The sequence below is a fragment of the Pinus tabuliformis genome, chromosome 8 (genome assembly GCF_031772625.1).
Source record: "Pinus tabuliformis cultivar Carrire ecotype Pingquan chromosome 8, CPIR1, whole genome shotgun sequence".
Classification (NCBI taxonomy): domain Eukaryota; kingdom Viridiplantae; phylum Streptophyta; class Pinopsida; order Pinales; family Pinaceae; genus Pinus; species Pinus tabuliformis.
Genome location: NC_142294.1, coordinates 608,013,643 through 608,027,155, shown reverse-complemented (window position 1 = coordinate 608,027,155; position 13,513 = coordinate 608,013,643). Strand labels below are relative to the sequence as shown.

Here is a 13,513-nt window from a genome sequence, read left to right as displayed (position 1 = left end):
ATGTGATTTGTGAGTCGGGATTAGCTAAAGGGCTATTCGAAACACCCACACAACTTTCTATCTCAAACTAGCCTCAACAATGATAATTATTCTTCATCTATACATAACATAATAAAGACTTACCTTATGGAAATGATGCTAATTCCAAAGGGCACCATCTATTCAATTCTTGTGCTTCTTTCACCTCTTACTATAGAGTTGCTTGGGTTAAGATTTCTAACCCTAGATGACTGATGTTCTTATGATCTCAAAGCAAACAAGTCAAACTGAATTTATTTAACTGCAGCAATTTAATTTCTGAACACAGCATCAATCACACGATAGCTGGAAAAGTAAATAGTGGAAGCATAAATGATATACATACATATCTAGATGATTTCTCCTTCAAATTAGCTTCTCATTACTTGGATCAAGGCATACAAGGTGACCTTTGCAGCCTGCCAAACTAACAGCTGCACAGCTGCACAGTCCACAATTGTTATTATTATTATTATTTTTGAACTGGAGTACAGTCCACAAAATCACCCAAAACAAATCTGTACAGGCTGCTGAAGAGGTGTATGTTTGCTGTATGACTGCAGCTGTTTGGTCGCTGTACAGCCCTGATCTTCTCCTGCTTCCTGAACTTTGGCTTCTCCTGCTTGCTAGATCTTCTTAATTGTCAATTACGTCTTCTATCTTGTCTTAATGTTTTGCTGAAACCCTAATATGCAAAAACCCTTAATCTCATCTTGAGATGTATAACGTGGATTAGACCTAAGTGTTTAATGTATTAAATACACTTTACTAGATTCATTGGGCTAAGTCAATGACAAAACATAAGATATTTCTCTTTTTCTTAAATGAATTACAAAATAGAATTAACTACCCACTTTTCCAAAGTGGTCTCTTTCAAAATGTCTCAAACCACTTCTTGCATGTTCGCATTTAAACTTGTGCAAGAAGTTCTTGTCCAAACTACATTTCTCAACACTCCCTCTTAACGAGGAAGAAATTTTGCACCAATTCGAGTTTGTCTCTGAATGCTTCAATCTTCCCTTTTGTTAAGGGTTTGGTCAGAATATCAACTACTTACTGATTTGTAGGAACATATTGGAGCTTTGCTGCTCCCTTCTGTTATGGGGTAAAATGCATGGTGTATGGAGACTGAAAATACCCTCAAAGGTCTTCCCGGGACCTTCGACAGAGTGTAAGATTATTTGCAATCACAAAGTTACATGCATGTTCATAAACAATTACTAACTATCAAAGTATGAGAAGGAGATTACCTCAAGCCTCCATGTAGATTTACTGGAGAGCACAAATGCAGCCAGGTGGAAGTCCCCTGAGCCGGCTCCAAATCAAGTCCTGCACAAAGAAGAGACAAGTGTAATCACAACATACAACTCTGATAACTAATACATGAATACATAAAGAACATATAATTGCATACAACTAAGCTACTCATGCAAACAGGTATCGGACAAACAACTTAATGAATGATAGTACCAACACCACGGAGTAGACAGTACAACTGCAGTTCTATATTAATGTTGGAAGAGTGATTACAACCCTTTGTTGCATTAGCCTTCCTCTACCCCTTCAACTTCTCTCTCTCTCTCCCTTCTTGCTCACTTCTGATGATATGAGACAATGCTCAACAGTCAAGTATGCTATCCTTTCAAATGCTCTGACCCCTTTCACAATAGCCCTAGCTTTGCTTATGTAGCAATTGAGTTAGGGTTTCCAAGTTCCTCCTTGAGTTCACTAGGGCAAAAGCAATGAACTTGCCATGCTTTTCAGCTCTTTCCCATTTGCCTCCTTTCGGATTAGAAATCCTCCAAATAGGTCGATTTTGGATGTTTCCTTGCTTTTCTTGAGTAATTTTAGGAACAAATATCTAGATATTTATGAGTCAATTCGTTCCTTTGACCCTTGGAACTTCACCAAGTTTCACTAACGCTATCCCCTGACTAGCAACTTGAGTTAGCAGGGTCACTAACGCACCCTTAGGCTTGGTAACAAGCTTTATAAAGCAGGTTGTTAGTGTACAACCAACGTTAGTGTGGAATCAAGGTCTATAATTGTGGTTTTTGCTTCAGCTATCATGTCTTTCCCCTCTGAGTTGATGAGGAGGTCAATTTGTTGTATAACACCTTCTGAATCCTATCTAATATGAACTGATATGTAATCCCGATGTGTTTGGACATGTCATGAAATATTGGATTCTTTGAGAGTTTGATTAAACTTTGACTGTCATAATATATCACATTGGGATCCAACACCTGATCTTTGCAAGTGATGTATGAAGCTAGATGGCCTTACAGCTAGCAGTATTGGCTGCCATGTATTTTGCCTCTGCTGCCACAGAATTTTGCTTCTTGTTGAACCATGACATCCCAAGCTAAAGTGTTAAAATTGGCAACTAGGGCCAAACTCCACATGGGTCCATCTTGTTTATGACTGCTGATATTTTTCTTGGATTCCTCTCTCCAAGAGGTGTAGGATTGATCTAAAGATCATCTAATTCTGACATGTACAAATGAAGTTATGATTATGGTCAAATTGTCAAGGTTGGCCAATAAATTTATGTAGGCTCAGAAACCCAACAGTCACGTCTATTCATCCTCAACGTTGCATATAAATAGAAGGTAACTTAGCCTCATTTGGACACACTCATCTTCACACATCTCTCTCTCTCCTCATTGATTGGGTACAAATTTCTGGTTCTCTCTCTCTCTCCACACATTTGAAATTTCAGGAGAGCGAAATTTCAGGAGGTCGAAATTTCAGGAGAGCGAAATTTCAGGACAGTTTGACCAAGCATTGACTAGCATGTGTTGACCTCCTTTGACTGCATTTTTGTGAGGACTATCTTTGTTTGGGCAGGCCACATTTCTGGGCACAAAAATCGAGGCTAAACATTGACTGTTGACCAGCGTTGACTGCAGCTAGGGCTGACTGCAGGTGGGCTGTTTGACCAGACTTTGACTGGGCTAAATTTGATTGTTTTGAGGGCTGTTTTATCTTGCTGTTTGGAGGCTGAAGTTCCTTGAAGTTGACCGATTTGCTGAGGGTCAAATTTTCCCTATTGACTGGCGTTGACTTTTTTGGTTAGGGCTCTTTTGCTACTATTATAAATTATTAGATTTGTAAATTGTACTATCTCTTTTCGCTGAACTATTGAAGACTAAAAGAAGATTTGATCAAGGGTTTCCCCACAATGGGGTTTGTCCCTGGCTGGTGCCACATCTTGTGTCCTCTTGTCTTGGCTTGTCTTCTACTGATTGTGTTTATGTCCTATCTACATTTTACTATCATGTTGATGTGATTGCTAATCTGAATATTGATACTGGGCTAATAAAGAAATTGAAGTAAAATTGCTCTAAAGCATAGAACATACCATTGTTGCCTAAAATTAACATGGTATCCAAGCTGAGGTGAAGACAAAGCCCAAGCAAGAGTGAAAGAGCAATCACCAAATATAGTTGGACAAGGACAAAAGGTTCAATGGGTTCCTCATCCTACTTTCCGACTGAAGACAAGCTCCATAATAAATCTGACTATCATGGATGGAAGATGTCCCTTGATTTGACCTTGGAAGAAAAAGAAGTGATGGACTATGTGCGGGGTAAAATCCCTGAACCTCCTTCAAATGCATCGACTGCTGCGAAGACCAAGTATAATAGGGCTGAAGTCAAAACAAAGAAGATTATCAGGGATTCCATTGACAAGCATTTGGTGGCCTACATCTTCGAATTGAAGACCTCCAAGGAGATCTACGACAGGTTGGTTGGCATGTTCAAGGTTAGTAATGCTAATCAAATTCTATTTCTCAAGAATAAGTTGAAGGATATTAAGAAGGGCAAGGATGAGGATATTCAATCCAATTTCTTGAGGATTATTGAGATCAAGAATGATCTACTCTCGATTGGAGAAGTCATTCCTGACAGGGAACTTACTCTCACCACCCATGGAGGACTCACACCTGAGTGGTATGTATTTAGAACCACTGTCCTCAACAATGATCGAATTCTAGGGTTTGAAGAATTGATGTCGAGATGCATTCGAAAGGAAATAAGAATGGTGCAGCAAGAAATGCCTTATAATAGAAGCAACTCCACTGCATTCTTCGCTCATGCCAAAAGGAGAAATAATGCAGGGTCTAAAGGTCATTTCCATGGAAAGCCTAGATCTAAGGGAGGAAGGAAGGGCAGGTGCTTTGTTTGCAATAAGTTTGGCCACTATGAAAGGGAGTGTCCAAATAGAAGGGACACATCGCATGATGATGATCACAATCATTCCAGGGGTGTTAATTTATGGTATGTTCTATGCTTAGAGCAATTTACTTCAATTTCTTCTTATTAACCACTGTTTAGCAATCACATTAACATAAAGTAAAATGCTGATAGAACATTAATAGATCGATAGAAAACAAGTCAAGACAATAGACACTAGATGTGGTTGCTAGCCAGGGACAAACCCCAATGTGGGGAAACCCTTTGATCAATTCTTCTATAATCTTCAATAGTTCAGTAGAGGGAGAAATAGTACAAATGTACAGTTCTGTAATTTTATGACAATAGTAATAAAACCCTAACCAACGCTCGCAAAGTTGGTCAAACAGTCCACAAATGACCTTGGGTCAACCTTGGTCAACTCGGCCTTCAACAACAATGAAGGTCAACCCAAAATAGCCCAAAAGAGATGGTCAAAACAGGTCAACACATATGCAGCCCTACGGTCAACCCTAACCAGTCAGCACTGGTCAATTCGGTTATCAAATCAGGTCAACAGATCGCTGTTTAGATCTGCGGCTTGCTTGATGGAGACTCCTCACACTAGGTTGAAGTCAAAAACACCTTCATCGCTGGTCAACGCAGTCACCCTTAGCTTGCTGCTCCTAGGTCAACCACAATCAACGCTGAAATAGACCTGCGTCCTCCTAGTTGTGTCCTTCTTCTCCCACGTGAGAGATGCTGCTCCTTGTATACCCAATCAAGTAAGGAGAGAGAGAGAAGAATGTAAGATGAGATGAGATGAGTGAATAATGCCTCAACCTAACTTGTATTTAGATGAAACGTTGAGGATGTATGCCACACATTTAGCTGCTGGCCGACCTTGACAATTTGTCAAGTAAATACAAATAAATTCATATCTCCATAAATACTTGTCGAAATCGGATGATCGTTAGATCAATCCTACACCTCTCGACGAGAGGAATCCAAGAAAAATATCAGCTGCGACAAATAAGATGACCCACATGGAGTTTGGCCCTAGTTGCCAATTTTAACAAGGGGCAACTTCAACAACAACGATCAAAGGAATGGCAGGTCCAATGGCAAAGGAAAAAGGAATGCGGGACATCAGCGAAATGGTCGACCCTTAAAGAAATCAAGGAACTCCAGGGATGAAGAATCAAATGTTGTTAACAATAAGAAAAAATAGCACTATCTTATACCGGCCCTCTCCACGTCCTCTCCTCCGGACACTTTGGGAAATTGGCTGATTGATAGTGGTACCTTAAGGCACTTCACTAGATACAAGGAAGCCCTCTCTAAACTCATAGAAAAGGAGACAAACTTGGAGATCATCCTTGGAGACGATGCCACCTATCCCGTGAAGGGAGTAGGGAATGTTACCCTACAATTGAATTAAGGTAACACTCATTCACAAGAAGTACTATATGTACCTGATCTCAAGAAGAACCTGGTGTCCATTTCAGTCATGGAGGACAAAGGATTCAAGGTGGCATTCGTCGATGGAAAGGTACGTGTTTGGAAAAGAAATTTCAAAGATGCTTTTACTCTTGGGTTCAGGGTTGACACTTTGTATCAAGTTGGAGGAAGTCTATTGGGAGCCATGTCTTGTGACACATCTCTACACTCTGAACTATGGCACCGAAAGTTTTCCCATCTTCATTATAAGGCCCTACTCGATGTGAGACAAATGGTGATAGGTATGCCCAATTTCAAAGTAGAGCATGAAGGTGTATGTCCGGGATGTGCTGAAGGAAACTTACAAGGGGACCATTTTCCTCAAGTAATAGCAAGAAAACATATATATGGCAATTGGTCCACTCCGACATATTTGGTATGATGCCCGTAAACTCTTTGGGAGGATACTGTTGACACCTAATCCAAAACGGATGGGTGAACTGGACAGTCATCTAGAAGATGAACTGATCCGTTTCTATTTTTGTATATAAACATGAGTTACCTAATGAATAAAATCACTCAGTTTTCTCTCTTGTTCAATGTGGAGTTACCCTGGCCTGACATGGTATCAGAGCACAGGTCCCAAAATAGTGTAACTCCTGCTGAGCGCTGCATCATCCTGAGCGATTCCCTGACTGCAATACGTTTCTGATTTTTATTGAATGCCCTGCGCTCTCTGACTGCCAGAGACTGCGCATTGTCTTTTATAAACGTTTGCCCCTCTCTGCGCATACCTGAATTCGCTGCAGGAGAATTGATGCCGACCTGCAGCACGTTACTCTCAGGTACATTCCTGACACTGCGTCCTCTACGCTCTCTATTCCATTTCCGATTCAATAGCTGGGACCACCTCTCTCTTGTTTTTCTCTTCTGCGGAAATTTGAACTCAGCATCACGTATCTGAGAGACCGCGGCCTTGATTATTGTGAGTGCTCGACTGATAGCTGTGGTAAAATCCGTGAATGCTGAGAGTGGATTCAAGACGAGCATTTGTGCTACATAAATCTGATGCGTGGAAGCGTTGACGGAATATAGTGTTGTGCCTGAGGTGCCTCCTGGTTAATGCAGTCAAATATGATTCTTGTAAATGCAATGAAAACAAGGATAGGCTTTTCAAACTTCTAGCAAGTATCACGTACAATAATCTTATGAACTATTACTATTAGGATGCTTTATATGCCTTCTTAATGGTTATAACAGAGTAACTTGCTACTTGTTTATTCGGGAAAGTAACTGCTCTGAATTTCCCTATTTTCACTATTTGTGCATGATAAAGTGACTTGTAGCTTCATAAATCCACGTGGTATCGCTCAGTTTTTAAAGAGGCCTCAGTTTTATTATTCGCTGCGTTTTTTAAAGACTGTGGTATCGATTGCGTTTTTTGTAAGAACTGTGGTTTCGCTGCGTTTTTTGAACTGTGGTATCGCTGCGTTTTTTTTTAAAGACTGTGGTATCGCTGCGTTTTTTGTAAAGACTGTGGTATCGCTGCGTTATAATGTAAGAACTGCTCCTATTGTTGCACGCTCTAACCGCTGCGCCTCTATCCGGTGTAGTAATAAGGAGCCTCAAATTATGGTTTTCGATTATGGTTTGAGATTTTTGTAAGTGAAAGTGATATTATTGCAACAGCAAATGGGAATGAAGTTCCAGATTTTTATTATTTGGAATGTTTGAAGTCAAAGTGATGTTATTGCAGCAGTAAATGAAGTTCGATTTTTTCATAAGGGACAAGAAAGAGGATTGCTTGAGATTTTATAAGGCAGAATGATGATATTTCTGGTTTGTGATTCATATCACGATATCATTTCACCGACAAATAACAACTGTACATTTTGGTTTTACCTCCACTAACCTAGAAGTCTTTTATCAACAGAAGTTTTTTGCCAGAGATATTTTTTTTACAGAATGCATTCAATCATTTCTATGGTCGGAATAGTTCTCACTGGCAAGGAGAACTATTCTGAATGGTCTCGGATGGTAAAACACACCCTCATCTACAATGAGCTGTGGAAAGGAGTGTGTGTCGGAGAAGAAGACAAAGACCCTGTGCAGCCTACATCAGATAAAGAACTTGTCATTTGGGAAAACAAGAACAACAAAGCCTATGCATTGATCGCAGCATCTGTAAATGAGGAAGTAAGTTGTCATATTTCATCCTATTCCACTGCCTTTGAAGCTTTACAAAAGCTGAAAGAACTCTATGATACACATTCTGCACTTGAAGTTGTTCAGCTCATGATTAAACTCTTCACTCTTGAACTGAAAAATAATGATCCTCTTGCTCTTGCATTTGAAATAAAGTCTATAATGCATGATATTAAATCCACTAAGGTTGAGCTGGATATCTCTCTTATTGCCTTTCTCAAAGCACTCTATCCTACCTACTCTAATTATCTTGAGTCTTTACAAGCAAATGGAAATCTTAAAGATATAACCTTTGACACTCTTGTGAAAAAGTTTGCTGAAAGAGAGAAAGCCTTTGGAAAGAAAACAGTCCCTGAATCTTCTGAAGAGACTGTTTGCCTTGCTCATAAAGAAAAGCATCCTGCTCAAGATTCTACAAGAGGAAGAGGTGGACGAAGAGGAAGAGGAAGATACTTCAGAGGCAGGGGGGGCAGACATCCTCAAGCAGAAAAGGCAGATCTGCATTGCATTCGCTGCAAACGAAATGGATCACATGATGCTTCTACATGCAAGCTACCATGGGACAAAGTTGAGCAGAGAAGAAATCAGCAGAAAGGTAAAACTGATGACACAGACAAAGGTAAAGCACCTGAATCCGCTCACTATATTGAGGCACAATGTAACATTGGAGTAAATGAAGATTTATTTAATGCTTCTCTTGCTCCTTCGAAAAATGACTGGTTGCTTGATTCAGGAGCAACCTGTCATATGACTCATAGGAAAGATTTCTTTGAAGATTTCACTGACAATGTTGATGGAGCAGTATACTTTGCAGATCAGTCAAAAATCAAGCCATCAGGGCTTGGCACAATCAGGCTTAAACTGCCTGGTCTTCCAGACTTTCTTCTGGATCATGTTCTATATCTCCCACAGCTCAAGAGAAACTTGCTGTCCCTGGTCCACATCCACCAGCAAGGTCACTCCATTCACATGTTTGATGGCAAGCTTGAGGTAAGAAAGGCATCTGACCACTCACTTGTCATGAGGGGTATAGAAGAAGAAAGACTTCTTAAACTGCAAGGAACCTCTGCTCATGCACAACATTTCTCATATATTTCTCATCATGAAGAAGGTGCACTTCCATCAAGTTTATTATGGCATGCTAGATTTGGACATTTAAACTATGATAGTCTCCGCTTGTTGAAGAAAAATGGTGTTGCTGGTTTGCCTACAATTCCTAGAAAACATAAACAATGTGATGCTTGCGTTCTAGGAAAGCATAGCAAACAGTGTTTTCATGATTCACATTCAAGAGCACATAGGAAGCTTGAACTTATTCATTCAGATTTATGTGGTCCAATGCCTGTTCCTTCTGCAAATGGAAATAAATATATCATGACATTTATTGATGATTACACCAGAATGTGTTGGGTTTATTTTTTGAAGAACAAATCTGATGCTTTTCAAACATTCAAGAATTTTCATAAATGAATTGAAAATGATGCACAATCTCATATTGGGTCTATTCGCACTGATAATGGAAAAGAATATACATCAAATGAATTTGAACACTATCTTCGCCAACATGGGATTAAACATCAAACAACTGTGCCTTATAATCCTCAATAGAATGGTGTAGCTGAAAGAATGAACAGAACAATTTTGAATATGGTACGATCCATGCTTTTCTTCAAAAATGTAAAGACAATGTTTTGGGCTGATGCTGTTCTATGTGCTGCATATATAAAGAATAGATGTCCATCTAGTGCTATAAGAAACAAGACTCCTTATGAATTGTGGTATGGACATGTTCCTTCGGTAAAACATCTCAGGATTTTTGGTTCCACCTGTTATGCTTTAATACCAAAGGTACATAGAAACAAACTTGGTGCTAGAAGTCGTAAGTGTATCTTCCTGGGGTATTCAAACACATCTAAAGCATACCGCCTCTATGATGAAGTAAATAAAAAGTTTGTTTTATCTAGAGATGTCATTTTTCTTGAATCATCCAAATCTGACAGTGTTGTTGAGCGGCAACTTGATCGCTTGGATAGATTCACAAAACCGAAATCATTCCAAGAGTTTGATAATCAGATTCCACATCTTGAAGGGGGGATTCCTATACTAGATCAACATGTGGAATCTTCTTCTGAAGAACAATCTCCCCTGCATGACACTCCAACAACGGATGATGCTTTAAGTGATGTAATTGATAGAATTGGGAGACTTAATCTTGATTCAGTCCCAACTCCATCAACAGAACAGCCTGGACCATCTCAGAAAGGTCCCCCAAAGTGGCTGACAAAGACACTTGAAAGTGTTCATCCTGATGAAATTGGAAAAACAGGAACCAGAAATACAAACCGACAAGATGGAGGTGATGTAGATAACTCTAATTCACCTGTTGATATGGATGTTACTTATGATTGTGAATTGAACTTGTCTACAGATTTTGAACCAACTTCCTTCAAAGAAGCTGCTTCTCATGATGAATGGAAAGAAGCGATGCAGAAGGAGTATGATGCCCTCATAAAGAATGGCACTTGGAAGCTGGTTGATCCTCCATTTGGAACCAAACCAATTGGCTGCAAGTGGGTCTACAAGAACAAGTACAAAGCTGATGGCTCACTTGACAAGCACAAAGCTAGGCTTGTGGCAAAAGGTTTTGCACAGAAGGAAGGGGTCGATTATGAAGAAACTTTTGCTCCCACAGCAAAATGGGCCACCATCCGGACACTCTTTGCACTAGCTGCTCAGAACGGTTGGAAAGTCCATCAAATGGATGTAAAAACTGCATTCTTGAATGGAGATCTAAAAGAGAATGTTTTTATGTCCCAGCCTGAAGGATTTGCTGTGAAAGGACATGAACACAAAGTATGCAAACTTGTGAAGTCCTTGTATGGCCTCAAACAAGCACCACGAGCCTGGTATGAAAAACTAACTGAGCATCTTCTGAAACTCAACTTCAAACATTTTGATCTTGATGATGCAACTTTATTTGTCAAGAAAGTTGGCAAAACAGTTGTATATCTTGTGGTATATGTAGATGATCTTTTAATGACAGGGAACAATGAAAGCTATATTGCATCCATAAAGAAAGAATTAGGAAATTTTTTTGAAATGACTGATTTGGGCTATGTTCATTACTATCTTGGCATTGAAGTAACCCAACATCCAAAGTCCATATTTCTTTCTCAAAAGAAATACATTGGAGATTTGTTAAACAGATTTGGCATGACAGAGTGCAATCCCCTTTCTACTCCAATGGAACAAAACTTGAAGCTCACATCTATTGAAGGAAAGGAATTTGAGGATGCAACAAAGTATAGACAGCTTGTAGGAAGTCTCATCTACCTCACTAATACCAGACCAGACATTTCATTTGCTGTTGGAATCCTCTCCAGGTTTATGCAAAAGCCTTGTGAGGGACATTGGTCTGCTGCAAAAAGAGTTCTAAGGTACTTGAAGGGAACTCAAGACCTTGGAATCAAGTATACACAGGTGGACGACTTCAACTTGATTGGATACTCTGATTCAGACTTCGATGGAGACAAAGAAACTGGGGTATCTACTTCAGGATATGCTATGAGTCTTGGATCAGGAGCTGTCTCCTGGAGATCACGCAAACAATCAGTACCAGCAGATTCCACAACAGAAGCAGAATATGTGGCAGCAGCTGAAGCAACGAAAGAAATTGTGTGGCTCAGGAAAATTCTTGAAGATTTGCAGGTAAAACAAATACAATCAACTCCACTCATGATTGATAACACATCTGCAATAAAGTTGGCCAAGAATCCAAAGTTCCATGATCGTACTAAGCACATCAATACTAAATATCATCTGATCCGACATCATGTTGAGGCCAAAACAATCCATCTCCGTCATTGTTCCACAAACGAGCAAATTGCAGACATCTTCACCAAAGCGCTTGGAAGAGAAAAGCTTGAAAGATTCAGAACGATGCTTGGACTCACCAACATCCCTTCAGATTAAGGGGGGAATGTTGACACCTAATCCGAAACGGATGGGTGAACTGGACAGTCATCTAGAAGATGAACTGATCCGTTTCTATTTTTGTATATAAACATGAGTTACCTAATGAATAAAATCACTCAGTTTTCTCTCTTGTTCAATGTGGAGTTACCTTGGCCTGACAGATACTTATATTATCTCACCTTTACGGATGATTATTTTCGCAAGACCTGGATCTACTTCTTGAAGAAGAAGGATGAAGTGTTCACCTGGTTCTGACACTTCAAAGCCTTGATCGAAAACCAATCCGAGAAGAAAATCAAGATATTGAGGAATAATAATGGGACCGAGTACGGATCCAATGAATTCCAAGATTATTGTAGAGAAGCTGGCATTAAGAGGGAGACTGCAATGCCATACACTCCTGAGCATAATGGTGTTGCTGAAAGGAAGAATCCCTCTATTGTAGAAGCAGTTTGTGCCATGCTTCATGATCAAGGCCTTTCGAAGTTCCTATGGGCTGAAGCTGCAAATACCCCTGTGTATGTTCAAAACCGATGCCCTCATCAAGCATTGGACCCCAAGGCTCCCGAAGAAATGTTCACTGGTAAGAAACCCGATGTCTCTCATTTTAGAATTTTTGGAAGTCCCGTATATTTTCTTGTGCCGAAAGAGAAAAGAAGCAAATTAGGTGCATCTGGGAAGAAAGGAATCTTTGTGGGCTATAGTGAAAACTCTAAAGGATATAGAATTTATGTGGCTGGTCAAAAGGAAGTTGAGATAAGTTATGATGTCACCTTCGACGAAGATATGGCCCTCAGGAAGATAAACAACCTTCATATCCTAAGGAAGGACAAAGAAGCTGACACTAGAAATTAGGGTGCAAAAGAAGACGAAACAATGCCTGATGTTGATGAACCTATGGATCGTATTGATCGTCCTCCTCATGAGCCCTCCTCCTCCAAAAGGAGACCCTCATGGCCTAGGGAGACTCTCAAAGATGCCGAGAGACACATTGCACCAAGGGGGACTTTCCGTGAAAGCAAAAAGCCGAACAAGTATCAAGGACATTTGACAGCCATGAGCACTATCATTCAAAATGAGCCTTCATCATTCGAAGAAGCCGTGAAGCATCAAGTATGGAAGGATGCTATGAATGAAGAATACAAGTCAATTATGAAGAATGATGTTTGTGATGTGGTCCCTAGACCCCAGGACAAATCGTTTGTCACCTCTAAGTGGCTCTATAAAATCAAGCATGGAGCTAATGGAAGTGCATAAAAGTTCAAGGCTCCCTTTGTTGCTCGAGGCTTCTCTTAAAAGGAAGATGTAGATTTCGATGAGATATTTGCACTTGTTGCCCGATACACCACCATCCGCTCAATCATAGCCCTTGTTGCCTTGCAAGGATGGAACCTACATCAGATGGATGTCAAGACCGCTTTTTTGCATGGTTCAATCAAAGAAGAAGTATATGTGGAACAACCCGAGGGGTTTGAGGTTCATGATCGGGAATCTCATGTATGCAGGTTGAAGAAAGCTCTCTATGGATTGAAGCAAGCACCTCGGGCTTGGTATGAGAGGATCGATAGCTATCTGATGAAGCTGGGATTCACTAGAAGTGAAGCCGATCTGAACCTTTACTTTAAGGTTGAAAATGATAAACCTCTCATCTGGTACTTTATGTGGACAACCTCTTTTTGACAGGTGCAGACCCTCTC

The 13,513-nt window shown here is 40.1% G+C and overlaps 1 protein-coding gene across 2 annotated transcripts in view; it reads left to right on the top strand.

The window, feature by feature from the left end:
- CGL1 (alpha-1,3-mannosyl-glycoprotein beta-1,2-N-acetylglucosaminyltransferase) overlaps positions 1–13,513 on the top strand; it is a 187,565-nt gene that overhangs the window by 23,330 nt on the left and 150,722 nt on the right. The window lies entirely within an intron of this gene.